Raw genomic sequence first — 17,590 nt, 5'->3', positions numbered from 1 at the left:
CTTAAAAATTTGGAGTTAATGCCTTAACTTAACTTTAAACACTTAGAAATTTGACATTTGCAATAACTTCAAAATTTGACGTTTGACAAACATGGATGAATGTCCAATTCTGACATTAGACTGTGAAAGCTGGTAGAAGGTAAGACCATGTAACGCTCGTCGTGGGTGGAAGAAGAGGAGGACCAAAGCGCAGCGTGGTAAGTGTCCATATTCAATTTAATAACTGAACACTAAGAATACAAAAATAACAACGTGAATGATACAAAACGAAAACGAAACAGTCCCGTATGGTGAAAACACAGACACAGGAAAACAGGCTACCTAAATATGGCTCCCAATCAGAGACAACGACTGACACCTGCCTCTGATTGGGAACCATACTAGGCCAAACACATAGAAATATAACCATAGAACAAAACATAGAAAAACAACATAGAATGCCCACCCCAACTCACGCTCTGACCAAACTAAAATAAAGACATAAAAAAGGAACTAAGGTCAGAACGTGACAGACCACTATATCCTGGGTTATTTATTACCACACATGTCTGTCTGTCTGTTTCTCTGACTGACTGGACAAACTCAGGGCCTACTGTAGCCCACTGGCTCTCATCTCTGTCTCACCCAGGCCAAAACAACGTACCCACCTCATTCACGTCCTCCATTCATCACTAAAACCTCTGTAAACTTCACATCTCAGTGTACTTCTCCTTACTCACTTTCCCCATTCATTTACATTTACTCGCCTGGATTCTAACCATCCTACCCCAGAACATACAGCACATACAGTAGCTACTGTGTACCACACACCCTGCCTTATAAGGCATGCCCACCAACCCACCCACCTCCCACACCTCTCACACATTGTCAATGTAACCCCACCCTGTCAGTAACACACCTGAACTTCTTCCTCCTATGAATCCTCCTGTCAAATCACCCCTCCCCTCCTTTTTCTCTTGCTGATAGTATCTTCCCCACATCATCAAATCTCACTATTCACTCTAAACCAGTATCTTGCTTTATTTGGCTTCTGAGTCAACTCTCAAACATGCTAATCATATGGTCGCTGAGTCGAGCCCCAAAGATGCAAATGATTCATCTGAGTCACAGCCCCTGACACGAGCTGAGGGATGCAGAAGGAGTGAAAGTTGAGCCTGCGTTCATAAGGGAATGGAGATTCCGTATCCCAGAAATCCCAAACGTGGGCTCAAAGCGACAGACATGGTGGGAACTGGGGAGAGCGCTTCTCGGATCATGTCTGTAATGTCATTTTCCCCATTTGTTATCAGGGAAATTGAGGACAGCTAATGCTACAATCAGCAGCATTCCCAAAATACGATGTATTTTTCTCCCCCTCTCTCCCCCAGCTCTTGCAGTGGATTTTAGGGAGATGGAATTTGGCCTTTATAAATAGTCTGCACAGCTGTGTACCTCTGACCGCTAGCTGGTTCTGGCAGCTGCAGTAGTAAGCATTGTTCAGGGTGTGTTTCAGTGTGTGTTTCAGTGTGTGTTTCAGTGTGTGTATCTGTGTGTGTATCTGTGTGTCAGTAAATCTGCCATTATTATCACATACCAAGTCTAGTGGAAGCTAAATTCACAGCTAATAATACCTGTACATTAGGACTAGAGCAGTACTAGATCAGTCTATTCAATCTAGTCTAGATATAGAGATACAGAGGTCTTAAAACTCTCTCCTAGGTCCTCTGATAAGAAATAAACTGATAAGGAATAAATGATCCCTACTGTGTTGGTATGTTGATAGAGATGCCACGATGGCACAGTTCCCCAAGCTTCAAAGTTATTCCATTGTTTTTCTGTGGTTGTGAACTCATTATAAAATGCTGCAGTCTTTCAGGGTCAGAGCTAGAGTCTGTAGAATCCAGTGAGATCTGATCAGCTTGGCAGGTGTCCGACAGCACATGGCTAATAATGAGCCAAGTGACTCATTGGGCTCGGGATCAGACGGGCGCTAGAACGGTGTGTGTGTGCGTGCTTGTGTGTGTGCGTGCTTGTGCGCGCTTGCGCACGTGTCTGTGTGTGTGTCTGTTTGCAAAGTCCTTGCTCCACACAGGCTACAGTGTGTGTGTGAGAGGCATGTCTGGGCTTGTCCGCTGTGCTGTGTGTAAACCTCTCTCTGATTTCCCGATTGGAAGCTCTCCATGTTAGCAAGCAGCAGATTTCCACTCCCCTGTTTACACACCGATGCTAGTCCATCACAGGCTCCTAACAGCTGGCTTCATTTGTGTGTGTGTTGTGGTGTTGTGTTGTTTGTTGTTTGTTTGTGTTGTGTTTGTTTGTTTGTGTGTGTGTGTGTGTGTGTGTGTGTGTGTGTGTGTGTGTGTGTGTGTGTGTTGTGTGTGTGTGTGTGTGTGTGTGTGTGTGTGTGTGTGTGTGTGTGTGTGTGTGTGTTGTGTGTGTGTGTGTGTGTGTGTGTGTGTGTGTGTGTGTGTGTGTGTGTGTGTGTGGTGCGTGAGCACATTGTCTCTGCAGAAATGACAGCTTATGGCAGTCAAGTAACTGCCACCCACAGACATCCCGACGATGCAAGCAAGCATAATGCCAATACCATTAGTGTGTGTATGTGTGGTTGAAGTATTGGTGTGTGTCAGTCGAGGCTGGTGAGAGGAGCTATAGAAGGATGGGCTAATAGTAATGGCTGGAATGGAATAAATGGAACGGAGTCAAACATGTGCCTTCCATATGTTTGCTGTGTTTTATACTGTTCCATTTATTCCATTACAGCCATTACAATGAGCCCGTCTTCCCATAGCTCCTCCAACCAGCCTGGTGGGATGGTGGGCATGTCCAGGCATGTGTGTGTGAATGGGCATGTACAGGCGTACATGTGCACGTTTGTGCGCGTGTGTGTGTGTGTGTAACACGCCTGACACCTGTCAGTCCCGTGGCTTGTGTCCTCACACCACAGGAAACCCTGGCGTGGTCAGAGAGAGAGAGCTGGAGCACCACTAGTAAATCTTTACTGCTCTAGACCCACAAGAAATATGGCTGGGGGAAGAGGATGAAAAAATTGATGGAAGAAACCATGTGGAAACCACCCAAGATAGTTAAGTGAATTGCATGTGGTTCATGAGGAGGATTTTGCAGCTGGTTGGAACCAGGAGAGTGTGTGGATGTACGTGAAAGACCTGGGATGTGTGTGTGCAAAGTAATGTGTGCACACATGTAAAGTATACAGTGCCTTCAAAAAGTATTCACACCACTTGACTTTTTCCACATTTTATTGTGTTACAGCCTGACTTTTAAATTAATTCAATTGAGATGGAATTGTGTTTTTAGAAATATTTTGAAATTCATAGCATTTTCAAAGCTGAAATAACTTGAGTCCATTAATATTCAACCTCTTTGTTATGGCAAGCCTAAATAAGTTCAGCAGTAAAAATGTGCTTAACAAGTCACATAATAAGTTGCATAGACTCACTCTGTGTGCAATAATAGTGTTGAACATGATTTTTCTAATGACTACCTCATCTCTGTACCCCACACATTATCTGTAATATTCCTCAGTCGAGCAGTACATTTCAAACACAGATTCAACCACAAAGACCAGGGAGGTTTTCCTCGCCTCGCAAATAAGGGCATCTATTGGGGGTTGGCAAAAAAAATGTAAAAGCCGACATTAAATATCCCTTTGAGCATGAAGTTATCATTTACACTTTGGATGGTGGATCAATACACCCAGTCACCACAAAGATACAAGCGTCCTTCCTAACTCAGTTGCCGGAGAGGAAGGAAACCGCTCAGGGATTTCACCATGAGGCCAATGGTGACTTTAAAACAGTTACAGAGATGAATGGCTCTAATAGGACAAAACTGAGGATGGATCAACGGCATTGTAGTTAATCCACAATACTAATCTAATCGACAGAGTGAAAAGAAGGAAGCCTGTACAGAAACAGTTCCCAAACTAGGGGTCGCCTGATATGAAAATGTGGTTGTGAGGGAATTTACAAAATCCCCCCCACTCCCCAAAATATACATATACAAAAATATATACATGTTATAATATCATCTTTGTATCTCCAAATCATTGTAATGTTGTTAACCTTCAAAATCGAAATGAAAATTATGAAAATATAAAATTATACTAGAGAGCGTACTTAGATCATGGGCTGCACTTGACTGTTGGACTTGAATCATTCACATGTTTCGCAGATGCTATTGCGGGTGTAGCAAAATGCTTTCGCTTCTAGTTCCAACAGTGCAGCAATATCTAACAAGTAATATCTAACAATTTCACAACAAATACCTGATACTCACAAATCTAAGTAAAGTAATGGAATTAAAAATATATAAATATATGGATGGGCAATGTCATTGCAGAATAGGCTAAGATACAGTAGATAGTATAGAATACAGTATATACATATGAGATGATTAATACAAGACAGTGACTATTATTCCATTTATTAAAGTGGCCAATGATTTCAAGTCTGTATATGTAGGCAGCACCCTCTCTATGCTAGTGATGGCTATTTAACAGTCTGATGGCCTTGAGATTAAAGCTGTTTTTCAGTCTCTCGGTCCCAGCTTTGATGCACCTGTACTGACCTCACCTTCTGGATGATAGTGGGGTGAACAGGCAGTGGCTCGGGTGGTTGTTGTACTTGGTTATCTTTTTGGCCTTCCTGTGACATCAGGTGCTGTAGGTGTCCTGGAGGGAAGGTAGTTTGCCCCCGGTAATGCGTTGTGCAAACCGCACCACCCTATGGAGAGCCCTGCTGTTGCGGGCGGTGCAGTTGCCGTACCAGGCGGTGATACAGCCCGACAGGATGCTCTCAATTGTGCATTTGTAAAAGAGGGTTTTAGGTGCCAAGCCCAAAAAAATTCTGCCTCTTAAAGTTAGAGGCGCTGTTGCGCCTTCTTCACCACACTGTCTGTTTGGGTGGACCATTTCAGTTTGTCAGTCATATGTACGCCGAGGAACTTAAAACTTTCCACCTTCTCCACGGTTGCCCTGTCGATGTGGATAGGGGAGTGCTCCCTGTGCTGTTTCCTGAAGTCTACGATCATCTCCTTTGTTTTGTTGACATTGTGTGAGAGGTTATTTTCATGACACCACACTCCCAGAGCCCTCACCTCCTCCCTGTAGATGAATGGCTAGGCCCACTACGCTATGAAACCACACGCTATTGCATAGACTTTGATATTACTGGCTGCAGTTGATATGCTGAAAACAATGTGTGGTGAGGCAGAGGCTCACATCAATACCTTTGTCAGATAACACAGTTAAAGGAAGAATTTATGCTATTGCTAACAATCAAGACTGAACGACTCAAAATTTCCCCAGTTTATGCTCTCCAAATGGACGTTTGCTGTGAGGGCCAAGATGCACATGCATTGACTTTTGTTCGCTATACATGAGGGGGATGCTATTCATGAGGACATATTGTTCTGTCTCACATTTCCCAAGCATGAAACGGCACAGGGGATGTTCAGTGTGCTGCGTGGCTATATTGACGAAAAACAGATTCCATGGGATTGAATGGTGGGCTTTTTCACAGTTGGGGCTCTGCACTCTAGTTCTGAATGTGTCTCCCTCTGCTATATGGACGCATTGTATGATACACGGAGAGCAAGTGGCGGCAAAAGAGCTGAGCACAGAACTCTGAGATATACTGCAGCAGGTAACTTCGATTGTAAACTACATCAAACCACATCCACTGCGTGCACACCTGTTCGCAAAACTAGTTGGAGATAGGGGATCAGAGCATTGAGAGAGGAACTGTTGTCATTAACAATGGATGTAAAGAAAAACAGACTTAGTTTACTTTCTTTGTAATGTAAAGAAAATGTCTCCTTGCGTATGTAACAGACATATTTGGGAAACTGAACGAACTGAACGCACGCATGCAGGGGAAATACAAAAACATTCTACAGATGAGTGACCGAATCAGTGAATTCAGAGGAAAGAATTCTTATTGGAGAGAAAGTCTTTCAAACCATGCCCCCTTCCCTCGGCTGGGCATGTTTCTAACAGAACACAGCATCAGTAAGTGTCCCACACGAGTGATGACTGCTCACCTCCAACACTTGGAAGACCACTTTGGGACCTACTTCCCAATCCATTCCCAATCCTGGCCCAGTTGACATTCCAGTAAGTGAAATCGAACAGCTGATTGAGCTGTCATGTGACCGAATGCTGCAGACAACACGTTCACGGGTGACTATGGAGGAGTTTTGGTTCCTGACACAAAGGGAATACCATAACTGGGAATTTGGAAATCTCCAACATCCAACTTCATTGCGTTCAAGACAACTGGGAACTTGGGGAAAAAAAGAGATTAGACTGCGAAAAATTGTATTGAACGGTCATCCAACTCGGGAACCATGGCCTCTTTCTAGAGCTCTGACTTTCCGACCTGAAGATCACTGACGTCATGATTTGAACTCATATTTTTTGAGTTCCCAGTTGTCTTGAAAGCACCATAAAACTCATGGTATCCTTCGCCCACTCACATCTGTGTGAAGCTGGATTCAGTGCTCTGTCTTGTCTGCATTAAAACCAAATATCAAGCCAGGTTGGATGTGACAGCAGAGATGAGGTGCACACTGTCAACCACGCCTACAGACTTTAATAAGAACCTCCGACACGACATGCTTCAAGCACACCCATCTCATTAGTGGTGGTGAGATAATATACATTATGTCAAACTAATTTGCTATTGACTGTCATAGCCCCACAGTAAAAGTATGTGATGGTGAGTTGAGAAGACAATCAGAAGTACTGTTAGAATGTTTTTTGTAATTGACTGCCATAGCCCCAAATAATCATTGGATGTTAATTAGGCCTACATTTTTTTTTAAATCACATGGTTGGGGTTGCAAAAATTTTAACATATCAAAATGTGATCGTGGGCCAAAAAACTTTAGGAACACCAGCTGTGCAGAAAATAAATATTCCAAAACATGCATCCTGTTTGCAATAAGGCACTAAAGTAAAACTGAAAAAAAAGAAAACCTAGTTCAGTCTGTTTTCCAACAGACACTACGAGACAAATTCACCTTTCAACAGGACAAGAACCTAAAACACAAGGCCAAATATATAATGGAGTTGCTTATCAAGAGGACAGTGAATGTTCCTGAGTGGCCCAGATACAGTTTTAACTTAAATTGGCTTGAAAATCTATGGCAAGACTTGAAAATGGTTTGTGTAGCAATGATCAACAAACAACTTGAAAGAGCTTGAAGAATTAAAAAAAATATGTACAAATATTATACGATCCATGTGTGCAAAGCTCTTAGAAACTTACCTAGAAAGAGTCACAGCTGCAATTGCTGCCAAAGGTGATTCTAACGTGTATTGACCCTGGAGTATGAATACCTATGTAAATGAGATATCTCTGTCATTTTATGAATTTGCAAAAATGTCTTAAAACATGTTTTACTTCGTCATTATGGGGTATTGTGGTGAAACATTGTGGTGAATTTTTTTTTTATATACATTTTATTCAGGTTGTAACAAAATGTGGAATAAGTCAAGGGGTCTGAATGTGTGTGTGTGTGTGTGTGTGTGTGTGTGTGTGTGTGTGTGTGTGTGTGTGTGTGTGTGTGTGTGTGTGTGTGTGTGTATTTGTGTGTGTGTATTTGTGCGTGTGTGTGTGTATTTGTGCGTGTATGTGCTGCTGCACTGAGCCGTGCATCGCTAAAGTGTTCCTGTCTGACTCTGGCCCAGATGTCGGGCCATGCTTTCATTAGCATCGCCCTCCTTTGAAGGCGGGGCAGTGTCAAGCCTCGCTGCATTACGTGATACCATGTGTTTGTGTGTGAGTATTTGGTGTGTGTGTGCTCTCGCTGTCTGTCTGGGAGAACAGGGGTTACATTCATTGGTCCCTGCTCCATTGCTGCCAGGGCTACACACTGCAGGGACTCAGGGTCACAGAGTTCAGACACAAAGTACCTAAAGAGAAAGAGCAGCTTCCCCTGCTTCATCTCAACTAGCACTTTATGATGGTCATGAGATAATGATTTGTGGATGGAGGGCTATTGGATATGCGCAGCCATGCACGTACTGTACACTCACTTATTCTGGAGAATGTCAATCCTGGAGCGCACTACCTGATCTTAAGCGATACTGCCTTAAAGTGATACTTTGTGATTTTGGCAATGAGGATATGTATCTACTTCCCCAGAGTCAGATGAACCATTTTGATGTATCTGTGTGTAGTATGAAGGAAGTTATAGATACAGTAGTTTCTCAAGCCAATACTAACTAGTGTTAGCGCAACGACTGGACGTCTATGGGTATCTGCTAGCATGCCAAATACCAAAGTATCCCTTTAAGGCCTTCCAGAGTTGCACTATATAAAAGCATCCGCACACCAGGACAAGTTTATTTATTCTTTTACATTGGGATGTTGAGTGGAGGCCAACGAGGTTTGATCTGGAATAGAAGGAGAGGAGCAGTGGATGTGTGCTGAAGGAAATATGCGGAAAGTCCCCAGGCGAGGGAGAAGAGAGGAGCTGTACTGTCAGTGTCACCTCCTTTCCTTTAGACCTTCTGCTTTCCCCATCACTCTCCCTTCTCACCACGTTCTCCATCCCTCACCCCTGTCACCCACGCCAACTGTTTACACTGCAGATATCATATGCAGAGAGATGGAATAAATTACTGACTGACATATTTTGGCCTTCAAGACTATTTCTATGTATTTCTTTGTGTTGTATTTAACCTTTATTTAATTAGGGAAGTCAGTTAAGATCAAATTCTTATTTACAATGATGGCCTACACCAGCCAAAGCCTAATAAGGACGACGCTGGGCCAATTGTGTGTAGCCGGTTGTGATACAGCCCGGGATCGAACCAGGGTCTGTAGTGATGCCTCTAGCACTGCAATGCAGTGCCTTAGACCGCTGCGCCACTCGGGAACCCAACACTGTACTAGAGGAAGTTCTTGAAGATTGACTGCTATGCGGGATCGCTTGATTGATTAATTGATCAATTGACACCGTATGGCTGTCAAGGGACAAAATACAAGTGAGCAAGACATATTTCCATTGTGGTTACTCTCATGCCCTCTAGTTAGGGGTCATGGCATGAATTGATGTTTGCATCCATTAAAGTGGAGGACAACGGTTACCTCAGTGCAAGTCAGTCAGTCTGTTGTGTGTGTGTGTGTGTGTGCTATCGAGTGTGTGACACACGAAGGAGAGGCAGGCCCCTTTCTTAGAAAGCAGAGTGCGTGCCCGGACATATCCCTCTATGTTTATCCATCCGTATCCCAGTCAATTCCAGTCCCCTTTTCCCAGCGCTCCACGACTCTACACCGTCTGATTCCCACATAATGCCGAAGGGCCCTGGCACACAGACACAGTGCTCCACATTCAACCCTACTGCAATTAAGCTGGAATTCCGCCCAATGTCTCTTTCCCCCTTTCCTAGAACGAGAGCTCTCCTAGACAGGCTAATACCCCGGTGGGATTAGCTAATCAAGTGAGAAAGCAAGGCCTCTTATTCAAAGGCCAGGTTTGGATTGTCTGATCACCCTTGGGGCCTTTCAGCAGCCTGGGAGGCAAGGCGAGGTCAAACGCTTCAGAGCTGTTTATATACCAGCGAGTAGATTTAACCTTAATGAAGAATTCAGATGAGAAGTCATTGCAGGTGCTGTTTTAGTTGGATTTGAAAGATAAAATAAGTAATACTTAAAATTACTGTACTGGTAATTCTACAGTGTTGAAAAATAGACTTGGGTCTTGCCAAGGATTCATATAATCTTTATACATGTCCATCCTGTCTCATCGTAAATCTCTAACCTCTGGCATCCGTAGTAGGAGTTCCAAAGCAGGAGGACAGCCCACCATAACAGCTGACATTACAACACATTGTCAGTGGCTAAAACTGAGAGAGAGAGATGTTCTGTTGGGGAGTCGACAGTCACACCTCCTTCTACTTTGCTACATCACAAGCGAAGGAGCGTTATCAGGCTTTCAGTGCTATAGTACTGTAAGGAACATTTGGAAATGTTGCCAAGACTGTAGGTGAATGGATTGGAGTAAGTTCACAGAGTTTTAAACATTGCAATGTTAGTAGAGTACTGAGTTTATTCATTATGATTGATGACTTATCTTAATAAACGTGGTATCATGAAGCTCTACATACCGCTGCTTAGTTGTATATAGTGCATTCGGAAAGTATTCAGACCCCTTGACTTCTCCCACATTTTGTTAAGTTACTGCCTTATTCTAAAATTCATAATAGTTTTTTCCCTCATTGATGTAAACAAAATACCCCATAATGACAAAGCAAAAACAGGTTTTTGGAATTTTTTGCGAATGTATAAAAAATAAAAACCTGAAATATCACATTTATATAAGTATTCAGACCCTTTACTCTGTACTTTGTTGAAGCACCTTTGGCAGCGATTACAGCTTTGGGTCTTCTTGGGTATGACGCTACAAGCCCTCCAACTGCTCTTAAATGCAAGTAAAACTAAATGCATGCTCTTCAACCGATCGCTGCCCGCACCTGCCCGCCCGTCCAGCATCACTACTCTGGACGGTTCTGACTTAGAATATGTGACAACTACAAATACCTAGGTGTCTGGTTAGACTGTAAACTCTCCTTCCAGACTCTCCTTCCAGACATTAAGCATCTCCAATCCAAAATTAAATCGAGAATCAGCTTCCTATTTCGCAACAAAGCATCCTTCACTCATGCTGCCAAACATACCCTCGTAAAACTGACTATCCTGCCAATCCTTGACTTCGGCGATGTCATTTACAAAAAAGTCTCCAACACTACTCACAAATTGGATGCAGTCTATCACAGTGCCATCCGTTTTGTCACCAACGCCCCATATACTTCCCACCATTGCGATCTGTATGCTCTCGTTGGCTGGCCCTCGCTTTATATTCGCCGCCAAACCCACTGGCTCCAGGTCATCTATAAGTCTTTGCTAGATAAAGCCCCGCCTTATCTCAGCTCACTGGTCAACATAGCAGCACCCACCCGTAGCACGCTCTTCAGCAGGTATATTTCACTGGTCACCCACAAAGCCAATTGCTCCTTTGGCCGCCTTTCCTTCCAGTTCTCTGCTGCCAATGACTTGAACGAATTGCAAATATCACTGAAGCTGGAGACCCATATCTCCCTCACTAACTTTAAGCACCAGCTGTCAGAGCAGCTCACAGATCACTGCACCTGTACATAGCCCATCTGTAAATAGCCCATCCAACTACCTCATCCCCATACTGTTATTTATTATTATTATTTTATTATTTTATTTATTTATTTATTTTTCTCCTTTGCACCCCAGTATCTCTCCTTGCACATTCATATTTTGCACATCTATCACTCCAGTGTTTAATTGCAAAATTGTCATTATTTTGCCACTATGGCCTATTTATTGCCTACTTCCCTTATCTTACCTCATTTGCACAAACTGTTTAGAGACTTTTTCTCTGTTGTGACTATATGTTAGTTTTTTCCTTGTGTAACTTTGTTTGTTGTTTGTGTCGCACTGCTTTGCTTTATCTTGGCCAGGTCTCAGTTGTAAATGAGAACTTGTTCTCAACTAGCCTACCTGGTTAAATAAAGGTGGGAAAAAATAAGCTTGGCACACCTGTATTTGGAGAGTTTCTCCCATTCTTCTCTGCAGCTCCGCTCAAGCTCTGTTTGGTTGGATGGGGAGCGTTGTTTTCAGGTCTCTCCTGAGATGTTAGATCGGATTCAAGTCCAGGCTCTGGCTGGGCCACTCAAGGACATTCAGAGAATGTGTGGCCCACTTCTGCAATACAACTCCTGCGTTGTATTGGCAGTGTGCTTAGGGTTGTTGGCCTGTTGGAAGGTGAACCTTTGCCCCAGTCTGCGGTCCTGGGTGCTCTGGAGCAGGTTTTCTATCAAGGATCTCTCTGTACTTTGCTCCATTCATCTTTGCAATGATCCTGACTAGTCTCCCAGTCTGTGCCGCTAAAAAACATCCCCACAGCATGATGCTGTCACCACCATGCTTCACCGTAGGGGTGGTGCCAGGTTTCCTCCAGACGTGACGCTTGGCATTCAGGCAAAGAGTAATATATTGCTTTCATCAGACCAGAGAATCTTGTTTCATAATCTGAGAGTCTTTAGGTGCCTTTTGGTGGAGTGCTGCAGAGATGGTTGTCTTTCTGGAAGGTTCTCCCATCTCCACAGAGGAACTCTAGAGCACTCTTAGAGTGACCATCGGGTTCCAAGGCCCTTCCCCCCCGATTACTGAGTTTGGCTGGGCGGCCAGCTCAATGAAGAGTCTTGGTGGTTCCAAACTTCTTCTATTTAAAAATTATGGAGGCCACTGTGTTCTTGGGGACCTTCAATGTTGCAGATATTTTTCGGTACCCTTCCCCAGATCTATTCCTCGACACAATCCTGTTTCGGAGCTCTACAGACAATTACTTCTTCCTCGTGGCTTGGTTTTTGCTCTGGCATGCACTGTCAACTGTGGGACCTTATATAGACCGGTTTGTCCCTTTCTAAATCATGTCCAATCAACTGAATTTACCACAGGTTGACCCCAATCAAGTTGTAAAAACATCTTAAGGATGATCAATGGAAACAGGATTCATGTAACGGCAGCCTTCCTCCTCTTCGTCTGAAGAGACCCCCCAGCAGGATGCCCCCCTCCCAACCCACTTTTTCCCACACAGTCCTTCCCCTCCTCCCCCTCCCCTCCCCACCCAACACCCTCCCCCACCCCCCGTATCTTCCCACCCATCCCCCTCAGCTCCTTCCACGTCTTCATATCTACCTCTCCCTAAATGTCTCCCTCATCACAGACATGCTGACACAGAACCAAGACATATAACGCGACAGACAGGCAATATGGCAGGAAGTAAATCCCTAACACCTCTATCATGGGTGATAACTTTATACCTTCGCCATATCCCAAAAAGCTATTGCCTTAAGGGAATTTAGTAAAAGGCTGTCTGACGATTCAGCAATACCAGTCAATATAGCATTTCACATCATATTTGCCTCGCATGGCATGAAATCCTCTTACAGGCATATGTTACGGTATAATCTCTAGGTTTAATAGGTACGATTTCAAGCCGTGGTAAAGATTGCCTTCAATTTCTCTACCAACACCCTCCCAAACAGAAACATAATCAATTTCACAGTGATACTATGGTGATTTTTCAGTGGAATATTGTGAAATATTAATGTAATAAAACATAATTATTTAAAGCATTAAAGGAACCTGTAACCACAGCTGTATAGCATAAGAAAAGCCCGTATAAAAAAAGAAATAGACACACATTGTAATCCAGATGCATGCGTGGATAAGAAGTGTTCGAATCAATATAATGAATGTACTTATGACTATAGCCTGGTGGGTGCTGATATAATCTATATTATGAATGTACTTGTGACTGCAGCCTGGTAGGGGCCCCTATTATTTTTCAACCAAACTGTCACAGTTGTGCCACCAATATAATCGGTTCAGTGATTTGTAGAGTGTTAAATGATTTGTAGAGACTGGAAAAAGCCCGCCTCAAAGAAAAAACTTAGGATGAGAAACAATAGTGGCGCGAAGCCAAAAAGAGTTGATCATTTACATAGAGAGGAGTGACTATGTATGTGATGTAAGGATGAAACTGTATAAAAGGAGTGTGCTGAGGCTGGGAAAGACCGTTGATCCATGGACCAGTTCGGCTTGTTACTTTGTAATAAAGTCTATTTGAATTCACAAGTTCCGGTGTCTGAGAAATATTATTGCTCTGGAGCAGGTTTTCATCAAGGATCTCTCTGTACTTTGCTCCGTTCATCTTTGCCTTGATCCTGACTATTCTCCCAGTCCCTGCGATTAAAAACATCCCCACCGCATGATGCTGTCACCACCTTGCTTCACCGTAAGGATGGTTCCAGGTTTCCTCCAAATATGACACTTGGCATTCAGGCCAAAGAGTTCAATCTTGGTTTCATCAGACCAAAGATTCTCATAGTCTGAGATTCTTTTGGTGCCTTTTGGCAAACTCCAAGTGGGCTGTCATGTGCTTTTTACTGAGGAGTGGCTTCCGTCTGGCCACTCTACCATAAAGGCCTGATTGGTTCTGCAGAGATGTGCTGCAGAGATGTGTGTCCTTCTGGATGGTTCACCCATCTCCACAGAGGAACTCTAAAACTCTGTCAGTAACCATCGGGTTCTTGGCCACCTCCCAGATTAAGGCCCTTCTCCCCCGATTGTTCAGTTTGGCCAGGCTGTCAGCTCTTGGAAGAGTCTTGGTGCTTCCAAACTTCTTCCATTTAAGAATGATGGAGGCCACTGTGTTCTTAGGGACCTTCAATGCTGCAGAAATGTTTTGGTACCCTTCCCCAGATCTGTGCCTCGACACAATCCTGTCTCTGAGCTCTGGTTTTTGCTCTGAAATGCAATATCAACTGTGGGACCTTATATAGAGAGGTGTGTGCCTTTCTAAATCATGTCCAATCAATAGAATTTACCACAGGTGGACTCCAATCAAGTTGTAGAAACATCTCAAGGGTGATCAATTGAAACAGGATGCACCTGAGCTCAATTTCGAGTCTCATAGCAAAGGGTATGAATACTTATGTAAATAAGGTATTTCTGTTTTTTATTTTTAATACATTTGCAAAAATGTCTAAAATCTTGTTTTCGCTTAGTCCTTGTGGGGTATTGTGTGTAGATTGCTGAGGATTTGTATTTATATAATCCATTTTAGATTAAGGCTGTAAAGTAACAAAAAGTGGAAACCGTCAAGGGGTCTGAATATTTTCCGAAGGCACTTTATTGTATGCACATTTTACGGACATAGTATATTTTACATTAGTTATCTTGTTGTTTTTAGTCCCACCTTTTGCTCCACTTAACCACTCACATCTATCTCTGAACACTATCTAGTTTTGATTTCTATTTGCCATATATTTTTCAACTGTGCTGTGGTGTTTCACAAATGTTCTGAACCTTTCAATTCTCATAGTTTCTACAGATTGTAAATGAAAGAAAGTATTATTATATTATTGATCGATTGACTATGACTTTTGAAATCCCCCAGCAGTGCTATTTACAGAGTTAGCTCCAGGTAAATGTTGCAATTCTTCAGCCATTTCTGAACCTGCGACCATAAAAACAAACTTCATATGGACAGTACCAAAACAAATGATCTAATGATTCTGTCTCTTTGCAGCAAAATATGCAGAGCTGGGATGATTCTACCCCCCATGTATATATACAGTGGGGAGAACAAGTATTTGATACACTGCCGATTTTGCAGGTTTTCCTACTTACAAAGCATGTAGAGGTCTGTAATTTTTATCATAGGTACACTTCAACTGTGAGAGACGGAATCTAAAACAAAAATCCAGAAAATCACATTGTATGATTTTTTAAGTATTATTTTGCATTTTATTGCATGACATAAGTATTTGATCACCTACCAACCAGTAAGAATTCGGCTCTCCACAGACCTGTTAGTTTTTCTTTAAGAAGCCCTACTGTTCTCCACTCATTAACCTGTATTAACTGCACCTTGTTTTGAACTCGTTACCTGTATAAAAGACACCTGTCCAACACTCATCAAACAGACTCCAACCTCTCACAATGGCCAAGACCAGAGAGCTGTATAAGGACATCAGGGATAAAATTGTAGACATGCAACAGGCTGGGATGGGTACAGGACAATAGGCAAGCAGCTTGGTGAGAAGGCAACAACTGTTGGCGAATTATTAGAAATGGAAGAAGTTCAAGATGACGGTCAATCACCCTCGGTCTGGGCTCCATGCAAGATCTTCACCTCGTGGGGCAAATGATATGAGGAAGGTGAGTTATCAGCCCAGAACTACACGGCAGGACCTGGTCAATGACCTGAAGAGAGTGGGACCACAGTCTCAAAGAAAACCATTAGTAACACACTCAACACGTCATGGATTCAAATCCTGCAGCGCACGCAAGGTCCACCTGCTCAAGCCAGCGCATGTCCAGCCCGTCTGAAGTTTGCCAATGACCATCTGGATGATCCAGAGGAGGAATGGGAGAAGGTCATGTGTCTGATGAGACACAAATATGAGCTTTTTGTCTAAACTCCACTCGCCGTGTTTGGAGGAGAAGAAGGATGAGTACAACCCCAAGAACACCATCCCAACCGTGAAGCATGGAGGTGGAAACATCCATTCTTTGGGGATGCTTTTCTGCAAAGGGTACAGGATGACTGCACCGTAATTGAGGGGAGGAGGGATGGGGCCATGTATCGCGAGATCTTGGCCAACAACCTCCTTCCCTCAGTAAGAGCATTGAAGTGGGTCGTGGCTGGGTCTTCCAGCATGACAACGACCCGAAACACACAGCCAGGGCAACTAGGAGTGGCGCCGTAAGAAGCATCTCAAGGTCCTGGAGTGGCCTAGCAGTCTCCAGCCCTGAACCCAATGAAAATCTTTGGAGGGAGCTGAAAGTCCGTATTGCCAGCGACAGCCCGAAACCTGAAGGATCTGGAGAAGATCTGTATGGAGAGTGGGCCAAAATCCCTGCTGGCAGTGTGTGCAAACTGGTCCAAGACCTACAGGAAACGTATGATCTCTGTAATTGCAAACAAAGGTTTCTGTACCAAATATTAAGATCTGCTTTTCTGATGTATCAAATACTTATGTCATGCAATAAAATGCAAATTAATTACTTAAAAATCATACAATGTGATTTTCTGGATTTTTGTTTTAGATTCCGTCTCTCATAGTTGAAGTGTACCCATGATAGAAATTACAGACCTCTACATGCTTTGTAAGTAGGAAAACCTGCAAAATCGGCAGTGTATCAAATACTTGTTCTCCCCACTGTATATAGAATTCTATTTGTTGCAAGAATTTTGTATAATAATTTAAATAGAAAAATTCTACGTTTTGAATCCGGCGTCGTGTATCAGTTCATAAAACCATGTGCCGTGGAATTGGTACATCTCTTCCAAACAATTTTTCGTTGGTTGGTTCTTTTCTTTACTACTCTCTTTACTCCACTAAATAGGGCAAGGTTCAGCACCTGCCTCCCAGTGCTTTGGATGTTACTCTAGGACCAGAGCTGAGGTTCAGAGCCCTGAAATAGAAGGCATCAGAGGCAGGTGTAAATCACAGAAAAAGACACAGCAAAACATGATAAACCTGACATGACCCAACCTGGCTGGAGACTTATGAGGTGTTGCCTTTGTACTGTAAGCTCTGAAACACGCTGCCAACTATCATTCAGAAGAACAACATTTATTTCCTCTACACAGGCGCCATACCAGCCTATGGGAGATTACGACCTGACAAAGGCTTTTTGAAAGGCCAACTGAAGCTTTCTTTCTTCATACAAAGAACCTGTATGTTATTTCCAACCCACAGTCAAACCTACCAAGACGATCTATTTGTTGCTGTCCAATTGGAAAAAGCAACACAATAGTTGTTATCTAGTTGAATTGGTTTAGCCAGGAGTTGCTGAAATTGCAAAGACAAAGAAATTGTAAAGACGAAAAATAATGGATACCTTGCCAGCAAATAAGAAAACAACTAAGTGTCTGTCTTTCATCATGTGAATAATATCGTATTTAAGATGTGAAGACCTGTAGACCACACAAGTGAAAACACTATCTGGTCGACCCAACAAGTAGGACATAG

The 17,590-nt window shown here is 43.1% G+C and overlaps 1 protein-coding gene across 1 annotated transcript in view; it reads left to right on the top strand.

The window, feature by feature from the left end:
• Positions 1 to 17,590, top strand: part of LOC111964034 (astrotactin-2) — a 798,238-nt gene that overhangs the window by 759,327 nt on the left and 21,321 nt on the right. The gene's annotated exons all lie outside the window — the stretch shown is intronic.

Source organism: Salvelinus sp. IW2-2015, linkage group LG5 (genome assembly GCF_002910315.2).
Source record: "Salvelinus sp. IW2-2015 linkage group LG5, ASM291031v2, whole genome shotgun sequence".
Lineage (NCBI taxonomy): Eukaryota > Metazoa > Chordata > Actinopteri > Salmoniformes > Salmonidae > Salvelinus > Salvelinus sp. IW2-2015.
This window is presented reverse-complemented; position numbering and strand designations above follow the sequence as displayed.